General features: G+C 49.3%; 1 protein-coding gene across 9 annotated transcripts in view; it reads left to right on the top strand.

The window, feature by feature from the left end:
* nfia (nuclear factor I/A) overlaps positions 1 to 12817 on the top strand; it is a 188497-nt gene that overhangs the window by 83576 nt on the left and 92104 nt on the right. The window lies entirely within an intron of this gene.

Consider the following 12817-nt stretch of genomic DNA (forward strand, 5'->3'; position numbering starts at 1 on the left):
TGCTCACATTGTATATAGACTTGTTTATACTGCATTATTGACTGTATGTTTGTTTTTACTCCATGTGTAACTCTGTGTCGTTTTATCTGTCGAACTGCTTTGCTTTATCTTGGCCAGGTCGCAATTGTAAATGAGAACTTGTTCTCAACTTGCCTACCTGGTTAAATAAAGGTAAAATAAATAAATAAAATAAATATGTATATACTGTATTCTATTCTACTGTATTTTAGTCAAGGCCACTCCGACATTGCTCAATCGAATATTTATATATTTCTTAATTCTGTTCTTTTACTTCTAGATTTGTGTGCATTGTTGTAAATGGTTAGATACTACTGCGCTGTTGGAGCAAGGAACACAAGAGCTTCGATACACCCGCAATAACATTTGCTAAATATGTGTACGTGACCAATCAAATAAATGTGATTTTACCAACAGCTTTTGCTGTTGTATCCCAAGCAGTCTCCCCACACAGTTAGTGGAGACCAGGCTGTGTATTCTAAAAGTGTTTCAGAATAGGAGTGCTGGTCTAGGATCACGTCCCCCCACTCTCCATATCGTTTTATTAATTATAATCTAAAAGTCCAAACTGCTCCTAGATCAGTCAGTTGGTCATTGTTTCTCTGGCAAACGGCGGTGAGGAGGAAGCAGGGGGAGGAAACAAGGTCTGAAGCCCTAGTAGAAGCCCAGATGAGTGGAGAGGAAGAGTGAAGGAGAGAGAAAGGGAACAGGGGAGAAGTGAGGACAGCCCAAAGGCAGTAGCAAACTGGCCAGACAGTCCAAGCCATCACTTTCCTCATTGATCACTGTTGGTTTGTGCTTCACGTGTGCGTCTTTCATTGGACAATTGCCCATCCCCTTCATTCATGAATGGAAAAACCTGTAGAAAATCTCCAGTTGACTTTGCCATTGACGTTTTCTATTATTTGTAAAGTTGCCATGTCCTGCCGATGTAGGTGGGAGACCTTCCTTCCTGAAGGTGTTAGGAGGCAGAGGCGGTACTCCACACCTGGCGTGCAATATCGCCACTCTGTGTGACTTTGAAGCTGCAGCTCCACTTTCAGTCAGACCCGTTCCCCCCCATCCGAAACGGAATCCCCCTGTTCCCATCCAGATCAGACCAAAGATGAATCCGTATTAAGGACACCTTAAAGATACCTTGCAATGAGCTGTAGCCTAAAATGGACTCGACTGTAAGCCCTAACACTCTTAAGTCTAAGGCATAGCTGACGTATGTTAGGATAAGTGTCACCCCCCTCCCCAATTTATACACGCACACCTCCAAAAGGAGCTTGGATAAGCAGGGGAGCAGAGGTGGGCAGGGTGGTGTTGGAAGGGGGCACGAACAGCATGCTGAGTTTGCCGCCCGATTGACATCAACCATCAACAGATGCCGCACACATATTGCGGGTGAGATGGTCGCCCCCCTCTCTCACAGAAGCCGTTTTTGAAATGCTAAAACAATAAAACAAAAGGGCAAAAGGAGAGTCGACCCCAAACCGAACCAACCTCCCTTCAACTCCCTGAACCAACCTCCCTTCAACTCCCTGAACCAACCTCCCTTCAACTCCCTGAACCAACTCCCCTTCAACTCCCTGAACCAACCTCCCTTCAACTCCCTGAACCAACCTCCCTTCAACTCCCTGAACCAACCTCCCTTCAACTCCCTGAACCAACTCCCCTTCAACTCCCTGAACCAACCTCCCTTCAACTCCCTGAACCAACCTCCCTTCAACTCCCTGAACCAACTCCCCTTCAACTCCCTGAACCAACCTCCCTTCAACTCCCTGAACCAACCTCCCTTCAACTCCCTGAACCAACCTCCCTTCAACTCCCTGAACCAACCTCCCTTCAACTCCCTGAACCAACCTCCCTTCAACTCCCTGAACCAACCTCCCCCAACTCCCTGAACCAACCTCCCTTCAACTCCCTGAACCAACTCCCCTTCAACTCCCTGAACCAACCTCCCTTCAACTCCCTGAACCAACCTCCCTTCAACTCCCTGAACCAACCTCCCTTCAACTCCCTGAACCAACCTCCCTTCAACTCCCTGAACCAACCTCCCTTCAACTCCCTGAACCAACCCCCCTTCAACTCCCTGAACCAACCCCCCTTCAACTCCCTGAACCAACCTCCCTTCAACTCCCTGAACCAACCCCCCTTCAACTCCCTGAACCAACTCCCCTTCAACTCCCTGAACCAACCCCCCTTCAACTCCCTGAACCAACCCCTCCTCAACTCCCTGAACCAACCCCCCTTCAACTCCCTGAACCAACCTCCCTTCAACTCCCTGAACCAACCCCCCTTCAACTCCCTGAACCAACTCCCCTTCAACTCCCTGAACCAACCCCCCTTCAACTCCCTGAACCAACCCCTCCTCAACTCCCTGAACCAACCCCTCCTCAACTCCCTGAACCAACCCCCCTTCAACTCCCTGAACCAACCTCCCTTCAACTCCCTGAACCAACTCCCCTTCAACTCCCTGAACCAACCTCCCTTCAACTCCCTGAACCAACCTCCCTTCAACTCCCTGAACCAACCTCCCTTCAACTCCCTGAACCAACTCCCCTTCAACTCCCTGAACCAACCTCCCTTCAACTCCCTGAACCAACCTCCCTTCAACTCCCTGAACCAACTCCCCTTCAACTCCCTGAACCAACCTCCCTTCAACTCCCTGAACCAACCTCCCTTCAACTCCCTGAACCAACCTCCCTTCAACTCCCTGAACCAACCTCCCTTCAACTCCCTGAACCAACCTCCCTTCAACTCCCTGAACCAACCTCCCCCAACTCCCTGAACCAACCTCCCTTCAACTCCCTGAACCAACTCCCCTTCAACTCCCTGAACCAACCTCCCTTCAACTCCCTGAACCAACCTCCCTTCAACTCCCTGAACCAACCTCCCTTCAACTCCCTGAACCAACCTCCCTTCAACTCCCTGAACCAACCTCCCTTCAACTCCCTGAACCAACCCCCCTTCAACTCCCTGAACCAACCCCCCTTCAACTCCCTGAACCAACCTCCCTTCAACTCCCTGAACCAACCCCCCTTCAACTCCCTGAACCAACTCCCCTTCAACTCCCTGAACCAACCCCCCTTCAACTCCCTGAACCAACCCCTCCTCAACTCCCTGAACCAACCCCTCCTCAACTCCCTGAACCAACCCCCCTTCAACTCCCTGAACCAACCCCCCTTCAACTCCCTGAACCAACCTCCCCTCAACTCCCTGAACCAACCTCCCCCAACTCCCTGAACCAACCTCCCCCCAACTCCCTGAACCGACCTCCCCTCACCTCCCTGAACCAACCTCCCCCAACTCCCTGAACCAACCTCCCCCCAACTCCCTGAACCAACCCCCCTTCAACTCCCTGAACCAACCCCCCCTCAACTCCCTGAACCAACCCCCCCTCAACTCCCTGAACCAACTCCCCCTCAACTCCCTGAACCAACCCCCCCCCCAACTCCCTGAACCAACCCCCTCAACTCCCTGAACCAACCCCCCCAACTCCCTGAACCAGCCCCCTCAACTCCCTGAACCACCACCTCCCCCCAACTCCCTGAACCAACATCCCCCCAACTCCCAGAACCAACCTCCCCCCAACTCCCTGAACCAACCTCCCCCCAACTCCCTGAACCAACCTCCCCCAACTCCCTGAACCAACCCCCCCCAACTCCCTGAACCAACCCCCCCCCAACTCCCTGAACCAACCTCCCCTCAACTCCCTGAACCAACCCCCACCTCAACTCCCTGAACCACCACCTCTCCCCCAACTCCCTGAACGAACCCCCCCTCAACTTTTCCCCCTTAAAAGCCAACAGCCTTCGTGTTATACTTTCTTTCAAAAGTCTCTATATACACACACACACACACACACACACACACACACACACACACACACACACACACACACACACACACACACCATGGTAAGAAAGTGTCTCAAGCCCACCAGCCCGCCAGCTTGCTGTTTGTTAGAAAGTGTTTAGAATCTGTTTATTTAGATTCCAGTGGCAGCTCCCTACCAGCCTGCCTCCCCTCCACCGCCCGGACCCCCTTGCAGAAGACCTCAGAGCGAAAAATGTGACGTCTTATTCCGCCGTCTTTCAAGGAACAGCACTAGGGCTGTGAGCGAGAGAGCAGGGACGTTAAAGAGCGGGAGTGAGAGGTGTGGCTTTGAGAGGAATTGGAAAGTGAGGCAGACTCATGTGGAACTAGAGTGAGCATAGAGAGACAAAAGGCTGCGTCTCAATAGTGTAAAGTGACTACCTTCTATGTTCTGAACTCAATGATCTCCTCTGGGACGTGGCTTATCAGGTAAACATGTATGGTAAGGTAATGGTGAAGCCGATCCAATCTTTTCACCTGCTGGTGGTAATAAAGGAAAGGAGAAGAGGAGAGGAGCCATTTTAGTCTGCTGAGATGGTCCGTCAGAGGCTCTGTTTGTGGCTCCATGGCAGCATACAACACACACAGCTCAAATAGTGCTCTCTTAGAAGTGGCTTAGGCCACTTGTGCTCATCGAAATCACATGTCATAATGTTATCCAATTTCTCTGGACACTGTCTCTCTGTACCCTGTCTCTTTTATACTCCGTAAATTTGAGACGTTTGTGTGTGTAGGTGTGGGATGTCTATTAACACGCTGTCTCACACACACACACACACACACACACACACACACACACACACACACACACACACACACACAGACGTCTCCCCGTGTTGAACTCGCCGAGCCCGTCTCTGTCCTTCACAGTGCGGCATTGTGACGGGCGAGGGAGTTTGCGTCTGGGCCGCAGAAATGATTCCGCTCCATATTGCTTTTCAACAATAGCATCCCCAGCAACAGTCCCGGTGTTTCGCCCATAAATGACAATGTCAGGGCTTATACACATCATCCATTATTAAGGAGGCGAGGAGCAGGGCTGCAGCCACATCGGCTAGCTGCATTGCCTTGCCGAGCATTCACAAATAGAGGGCCAGCTCTGGTCAGCCTGACGGCATAAATCAAGGGCCAGCCACAGGGACATGCATTCCCCAGTAACAGTAACTCTAGCAGTCTCCCCACAGGGACCAGAGGTATAAATCTCCCCCTCATAGACACTGCAGGCTGCAGTGGCAGAGCATTGCTTTCCCAGAGGCCTCCTGAGACGCTGTTCCTGACCAAGGAGAATATACACAGCACACGTCCCCCGGGGGGGGGGGGGACACCAAGCTCTTTGTAGACTGAGTCGGAGAGAGGGGAGTGTGGCGAAGTGGGACTGTCCTGGTGGGGTTATAGGGCCGTAACATGGTTAGATTACACGCCCCCCTCCCACGCATGTGTATGTAGCTAGTGGAGATTGAGATGAGGTTTTTCCAGTGTAGTGGAGGGATTACAGTAGACGTGTACACTGAGAAAACAGAAATGTGTTTGGGAGAGGATAAGGTGGGAGGGAGAGGAGCAGGGTCAGGGCACGTTTTTCAGCAGAACTCTGCAATATCCAGAAACCCACTATCTGTGCACCGAGCACAACGAGCACAAGCTGCCGCACATACGCTTCCTCATGATTCACTCTCTCTGCATACAGTATCTTAGTATTTACATTACCACCAAAGCTGTGATGAATAATAGCGTTTAACACTTGTCAAATCCTCAATTTCAAGTGGTTCCTCAACATATTATTTGAGTAAAAAGAAATATGTCGGAATAAGAATCGAGCAACAAAAAAAAAAAACACCACAAAGAATAAATAAATAGTTAAAGCGCTTAGGAAGGGGAAAAAAAGCCCGGGCTCCTCAGAGGAGTGGCCCTGCTGACCTCTTTGCATCGCTGCGGTCGGTTTCACCCCCTCAACAGATGCAATAAGGAGCCTTTATCTGAGCAGCGCCCCGAGCCACAGCGGCAGGGAGCTGGGGAACCTCTGCACCAGGAAATGCTTTAGGGATCTGCTCTCTCGCACAGCGCAGCCCAGCACAGCCCCTAGTCTCCCACGGACTAGCAGGAGACTGTTTTATCTCCAGTTGCTAGGATAACAACTCTTAAGCTTCCAGCAGTCATAAGTCCTGCTGGGCCCTTTTCACTCTGCTTTTTCCCTCCGACAGAAAGAATGCCTCTCCTCTCTCGTTTTTTTCTTTTTCTTTCACTTATATATATATATTTTTAAATTGCCCATCCAGAATTCTGGAGTTTGTTTAAGTGTTTCTCCCCCTCCCTCAAGGGGAGGAGGGGGGGGGGGGGGGCGTGGATGTTGGCGGCAGGGAGATATTTTATTTGCCCAAAGATTTTCCAGCCCCTTTGCTTCTGACGGACCCTGCCTGCACGCACGTTTGATTGCAGGGATTAATAAGACAAAGCGCGGTGGCGAGTTGTGGCGGAGGAGTGGCGTTCCTAATGAAATGGTAAAATAGATAAATGAGAGTGGTGGTGTGCTCCTGCTCAGAGTGACTGCCCCCCACCAGGATTAAGTGGACTCCTCCTGTTCCTTTGTGCCCGTTTCCCAGCAGCACAATCGGCCGAGAGTCAGCAGCACAAGTGGCGCGCAGCAGCCCCTCTTCGCTCTCCCTCACTCTCTTGTCCCCTGTTCCAACTCCAATGCCCCCCCATCTTAGGCCCGCAATTACCAGAGCACTCATTCAGCACACCTCTTCTCAGACAGAAGCCCCCCACCCCCTCTAAAATACTCCCACTCCCCTCCAAATACAACAGGAGTAACATTTACATTTGAGTTATTTAGCAGACACTCTTATCCAGAGAAACGTACAATTAGTCCTCCTAACATCCTAACACCTAACTTCCGACTACCACAGTTTCCACAAACTGCTTTGAAGAGTTTATCCTGTAGAAATAAATGGCCCTTTATCGTTTAAGCTCATCTCTCTCCCCGTTTGTTTTCACTGTTGGCTCCCCCCACGTGGAAAAGTTAACCACTCGTGAACTTCATCCTATTGAAAGAGTTCAAAGTTGGGGGCAGGATGGATGGATGGGGGCATTGGAGTGCAGAGATAACAGGATTTTATTATTTTTGGTCATCTGCTTTAGTTAGATTTAGCCGTAATGCCCTGGCTTGTCCTCTTGATTCGATTTGGAAGGGGGGGGGGGGGGGTTGTGCAGTTTATTTGTTTGCTGTGAGAGAGCCCCTGGGGGAACAGTAATCTAATGGGAGCAGCCAGCAGCACATGAAGTGACTGACCAGGTCAGTATGTCACACGCCTGCTGCCTGCCTGCCCCAGCCTGTCCAGCCCATCTCAGTGGCCTAAATACTCCCTCATGCCCAGTCACATTACTGACCTCAACTGACACTCTCTCTCCACTCAATGCCCTCTCTCCTTCCACCCATCCGCCACAGACTGAACTTGAGCTCTGATTGGAATAAACTCTGATTAGCACTGAGTAGTCAAGCCATTATCAGTGCTCAGTGCTGCTCGCACATCAGGAGCAAATCTGTAGCATTATGCTTTAATCTCTCGCTAATCTCATATTCTGTAGGAAGAGAGGGGGGGGGGGGGTCACTGTGTAACATAATGCCAGCTTTGTGGGAATGTGGTGGGAACGGTGCAGTTGTCCAACTCTGCTGGAGCACCACTTATAACCGTCTAGCCGTTGGGCCTCGTCTCCTCCTCTCTGATTCCTCCTAACGGAGGAAGGCTCCTCTGGGATGGGATGGGATGGGGGGGGATCCTGAGGTCGGACAGGAGCAGACGGGAGGAACACAATTTTGTGGGGGTGGGCTTTAAGGAGGGAGGGGGAGAGTTGGGGGCACAAGGGCAGAGCTGGGGGAAGATGTAAGGATCCGCCACAGGCTGACAGCACAGCCACACAGGAAGGAGATCACAGCCGAACCACCCCCGGTTCAACATCCCCCCCTCCGCCACCTCCCCTGGCTCCACAGCCCCCGGCCCCCTGCTGGACCCCTCTTCCTGGGAGGCCTGTGCACTGTGCTCTCCCCTCTGAATCAAGGGAGGGGGGGGGGGTAAACAATAAATATATGGAGGGGAGGAAAGGCAGCAGAGCCTTATTTCGACTCTCATTGTCTCCTATTCAGACACCGGGAACGTCTTGAAATCGACATCTTAAACGTAACCTCTAACCCCTTTCCCAGTTTCGACTTGGGAATCCGCCTATGGTGTTGTTTTTATTAGCTGTATTTTTGGTTTGTTCCTCGTTGACGGGATAATCCAGAAATAGGAATGGAGGGAGGGAAGGGTGGGTGGCGAGTAAGAGAGAGCCCCAGACTGAGCTGTTATCCTGGGACCAGGGCACTCACTCTCCCCTCTTTCCGATTGTTGGCTCTGGGTCTGGGACCGTGGCCTTTGTTCAGCCATAATCTGCAAGTCGCTTAAAAGTAAACAGGAGATTTGCTGGCATCCACAGCCCGTGCCTGGTTTGTCTCCAGACCAGATAACGCGGCGGGCCCTCGTGTCAGGCAAGCCTCTTGCTCCTCCACCTCCCTCCACACACGCCATGGACAACAACCTGGCATTGCAGCAACGCAACAAAATGAGCCCGAAGTTGGACGTTCTTTTTTGTTGTTGTAATGGAAGCTGTTCTAACGTTTGGGAATCCAACAAACCTGCCACTTTCATGACCATTTGTTCCTGGTGTGCAGGCGAGTTTTAGTCCTTCTGTACAATAAATGAACCTGAGTGGTATGGTGTGTTACATGAATCCGTAGCGTTTATTTCCCACTTTTAATTGAACCTTTATTTATCAAGGGGTTAGAGCCAGTTCACTGCTCCAGGCAGGTTTACATTTTATACATTTTTTATCGTGCAAATGCTCTTGGAGAGATTATTTCCCATTCAAAGAAACAACAGTCTGTTACTCTCACTGCGGCCCGACTCCTCTAGCTCCCACTGTAATGTGATTTTGAGTAGTAGTCGTTGGAAACCACTCTGTTGTTATTTAATACATTTTGGGTGGTTTTCCCCCTGTCCTTCCCTGGGGTTTGCCCGGCAACAGAGAGCCAGGGCTCTGCTGCCACTGACGAAGGCAGTCCTCACTGTTGGCTGACACTAGGGGAGTATATTTTGGCCGACAGGATCAGGAGCGGTAAAAATAGCTGCTGGCTGTTGATAGAGCCCTGCCTGTCCGTCTCAGAGTTCAAAATCCCATAATGCGCCATCGACCACCTTAACCTCCCCTCCTCCTCGAATCCGTCCCTCCCTCCCTAGACTCTTATCTCCTCTGGGCTGGGCCAGTAGTGTTCCCTACTCCTGTCGTCTGGTGGAGGAACTCTAATCTGGCCCCTGTCAACCGTCTCAGTCCCCCTAGTCAGAGTAATTAGGCTGAAACATGTGCTGGGGAATGTCAGCTGTTGTTTGTGGTTGTTTGGGTTCCCTACTCCAGTTGGAAATGGTTGCATAAAGGCAGTGGGGCATAGGAAATAATCTCCCGGGGGGTTGAACCAGAACCCAAGGTTAACACGGCGCCCACACCGCCTGTGAGAGCTGGCTACTAATAGGCAGGGGGCCTCAAAGGAGATGTGTTTTACGGCTCCAGTCACGCTTAAAAGGCAAAGGTCACCGGGGGGTCGGCGGGGTCAGCCCAGGGTTTAGGGCAACCTGCTGTGGTGTCAATCCAGGTCAACGTTCGTCTGAGGGAACGAGGTGTGTAACAGGTGGCTCACTCTGACACTTCAAATAAACTGGCCAACCAGGATTTGTCAGATTGATGCAGTCGCTGCCAACCAGAGAACATTGCCTATGTGGGGACTACACACTGCCACCTCATCTTTCTCCAGTGCAGCAAAAACGCCTTGGTCACTGTATAAATGTTTTATCATTATTATTAGTGCAATGCTGTTCCCGGCTGTTTCGAGAGCCAAAGATTTGGCCGGAAGTAGGAGGAGGGGGGTTGTCGTGAACGTCGCGCCTGAGTCAGGCTTGGCTTGACGAACAGCAACAAACCCAAGTCTTGGAAAGGTACACTGTCCACATTTGAGTGGAGTTCTAGTTGGCTCCTACTCGCGCTGCACCCGTGGTAGATTTGATAGCAAGCCCTGGGCCAGCAGCCATACTGACTGGGCTTGAGCAGAGCAGGGGCTTGTGTTGTGTGAGAGGGAAACAGCTGAGAGGAGAGCGACGGAGTCGGGCCATTTCCCTGGGCAGCAACAAGAGGGGGGGGGTCCCCCCTGACAGTGGCAGATCCAGGATCCACACTCACCAGTGGATGTGTTCTTCTTCTATTGCATGTACTGCTTTGTGGTCAGTGTGTCACACATACAGTAGCAATGGCTGGCCTGACCATTGTGATCAACTTTCTTCTGGGGCGGCAGCCTAGTGGTTAAAATCTGTCGTTCTGCCCCTGAACAAGGAAGTTAACCCACTGTTCCCTGATAGGTCATCATTGTAAATAAGAATTTGTTCTTAACTGACTTGCCTAGTTAAACAAAGGTTAAATAACATGACAATTTTTTTATTAAAAAATAAATGTAGCCTGCCAACTGTTGACCCCTTCGCCCCAATGCTTGAATGCTTGCAATAGACATTAAGTACGGTAGCGTCCATCCCGTGTCCCGTTAGTGTATTCCTATGTGGCTTAACCTTTTGTGGAGGTGGTCCAGACCATGCTGTGTGTATGTGTGTGTGCATTTGTGTGTCAAGGCGCTTACCTCAGGACGATCAGTCAATAGACTCTCATTAACTTCACGTTCACTCTGGCTGGATAATAAGATGACTGTTGTGCAGTCTGAAATCAGAGCTTCTCGCCTTACCCACCTATTCCTCCCCAGCAACACAGACTGGGATTTATTTTTGTCCCGGTCCCTCTACATGTTATGGGAGGGGGGGGGGGCAGACAATGCCTCCTTCATTCAGCAAGGAGTCACGGAGAGATCATCTTTACCCCACCCCCCCTTTCTTGTATCCGCGGATGCGTCATTCATTTGTGTGCGATCACCAATGATCAGACGTAGATTTCTATTCTCTGTTGCTGATACACTTCAACACTGAGTTATTTGAAACCAGGGGTTGGAACCGAAATATATATATATATTTTTTTCGTTCCACTGTTCCAAACAGCAAATGAAAGTTCGAACCCCAAAAAACTATCGGTTTATATCGTTCCTTTCGGTTAATTTTTAAACCTCTGAAATATACAGTACCAGTCAAAGGTTTGGGCACACCTACTTATTCCAGGGTTTTTCTTTATTTTCACAATGTTCTACATAGAGTAATAGTGAAGACACAAAACTATGTTTTTTTTTTTTTTCAACAAATCAAAATATATTTTATGTTTGAGATTCTTCAAAGTAGCCACCCTTTGCCTTGATGATAGCTTTGCACAATGTTAGCATTCTCTCAACCAGCTTCATGAGGTAGTCACCTGGAATGCATTTCAATTAATAGGTGTGCCTTGTTAAAAGTTCATTTGTGGAGCCAATCAGTTGTGCTGTGACAAGGTAGGGTGGTATACAGAAGATAGCCCTATTTGGTAAAAGGCCAAGTCCATATTATGGCAAGAACAGCTCAAATAAGCAAAGAGAAATGACAGTCCATCATTACTTTAAGACATGAAGGCCAGTCAATCCGGAAAATTTCAATAACTTTAAAAGATTCTTCTATTGCAGTCGCAAAAACCATCAAGTGCTATGATGAAACTGTCTCTCATGAGGACCGCCACAGGAAAGGAAGACCCAGAGTTGCCTCTGCTGCAGAGGATAAGTTCATTAGCGTTAACTTCGCCTCAGAAATTGCAGCCCAAATAAATGCTTTCCAGAGTTCAAGTAAAAGACACATCTCAACATCAACTGTTCAGAGGAGAATGCGTGAATCAGGCCTTCATGGTCGAATTTCTGCAAAGAAACCACTACTAAAGGACACCATTAACAAGAAGAGACTTGCTTGGGCCAAGAAACACAAGCAATGGACATTAGACCGGTGAAAATCTGTCCTTGTGGTCTGATGAGTCCAAATTTGAAATGTTTGGTTCCATCCGCTGTGTCTTTGTGAGACGCAGAGTAGGGGAACGGAGGATCTCAGCATGTGTGGTTCCCACCATGAAGCATGGAGGAGGAGATGTGATGGTGTTTTGCTTGTGACACTGTCTGTGATTTATTTAGAATGTAAGACAAACTTAACCAGCATGGCTACCACAGTATTCTGCAGCGATACGCCATCCCATCTGGTTTGCTCTTAGTAGGACTATCATTTGTTTTTCAACAGGACAATAACCCAACACATCTCCAGGCTGGAAAATCAGCCAACAAGTGCTCACCATATGTGGGAATTCCTTCCAGGCTGTTGGAAAAGTATTCCAGGTGAAGCTGGTTGAGAGAATGCCAAGAGTGTGCAAACCTGTCATCAAGGCGAAGGGTGTTTACTTTGAAGAATCTCAAAAAATATATATATTTTGATTTGTTTAACACTTTTTTGGTTACTACATGATTCCATATGTGTTATTTCATAGTTTTGATGTCTTCACTATTATTCTACAATGTAGAAAATAGTACAAATATAGAAAAACCCTTGAATGAGTAGGTACTGTATATATATATATTTTTTTTTTACATTTAGCTCGACATTATATTATTTAACCAATCCCTGCAGATAGAGAAGCTCGCTATGGAGCGGGGAAGCCGGCATGCTGTAGTTGTTTACATGCATTGGACAGAAAAGTGTAGGCCTTGAAATTTTGCAAGTGGGGAGAGAGCGAGAGGGGTTGAAGGAGGAGGCTTAGCTTGAAGTGCTGGGCATCTTTTGACATGCATTATCTGAATTAGGCCCACAGAATTATACCTGTGGGCCTAATGCCAAAGTTCCTATGAAGGAACTTTAAATGTCTTTGAACTTCTGAGAGTTGGCTTAACGTTGGACCAGAGCTCGCTAGCTAATAAGCTTAT

The sequence above is a fragment of the Oncorhynchus kisutch genome, linkage group LG13, assembly GCF_002021735.2.
Source record: "Oncorhynchus kisutch isolate 150728-3 linkage group LG13, Okis_V2, whole genome shotgun sequence".
Taxonomy (NCBI): Eukaryota; Metazoa; Chordata; class Actinopteri; order Salmoniformes; family Salmonidae; genus Oncorhynchus; species Oncorhynchus kisutch.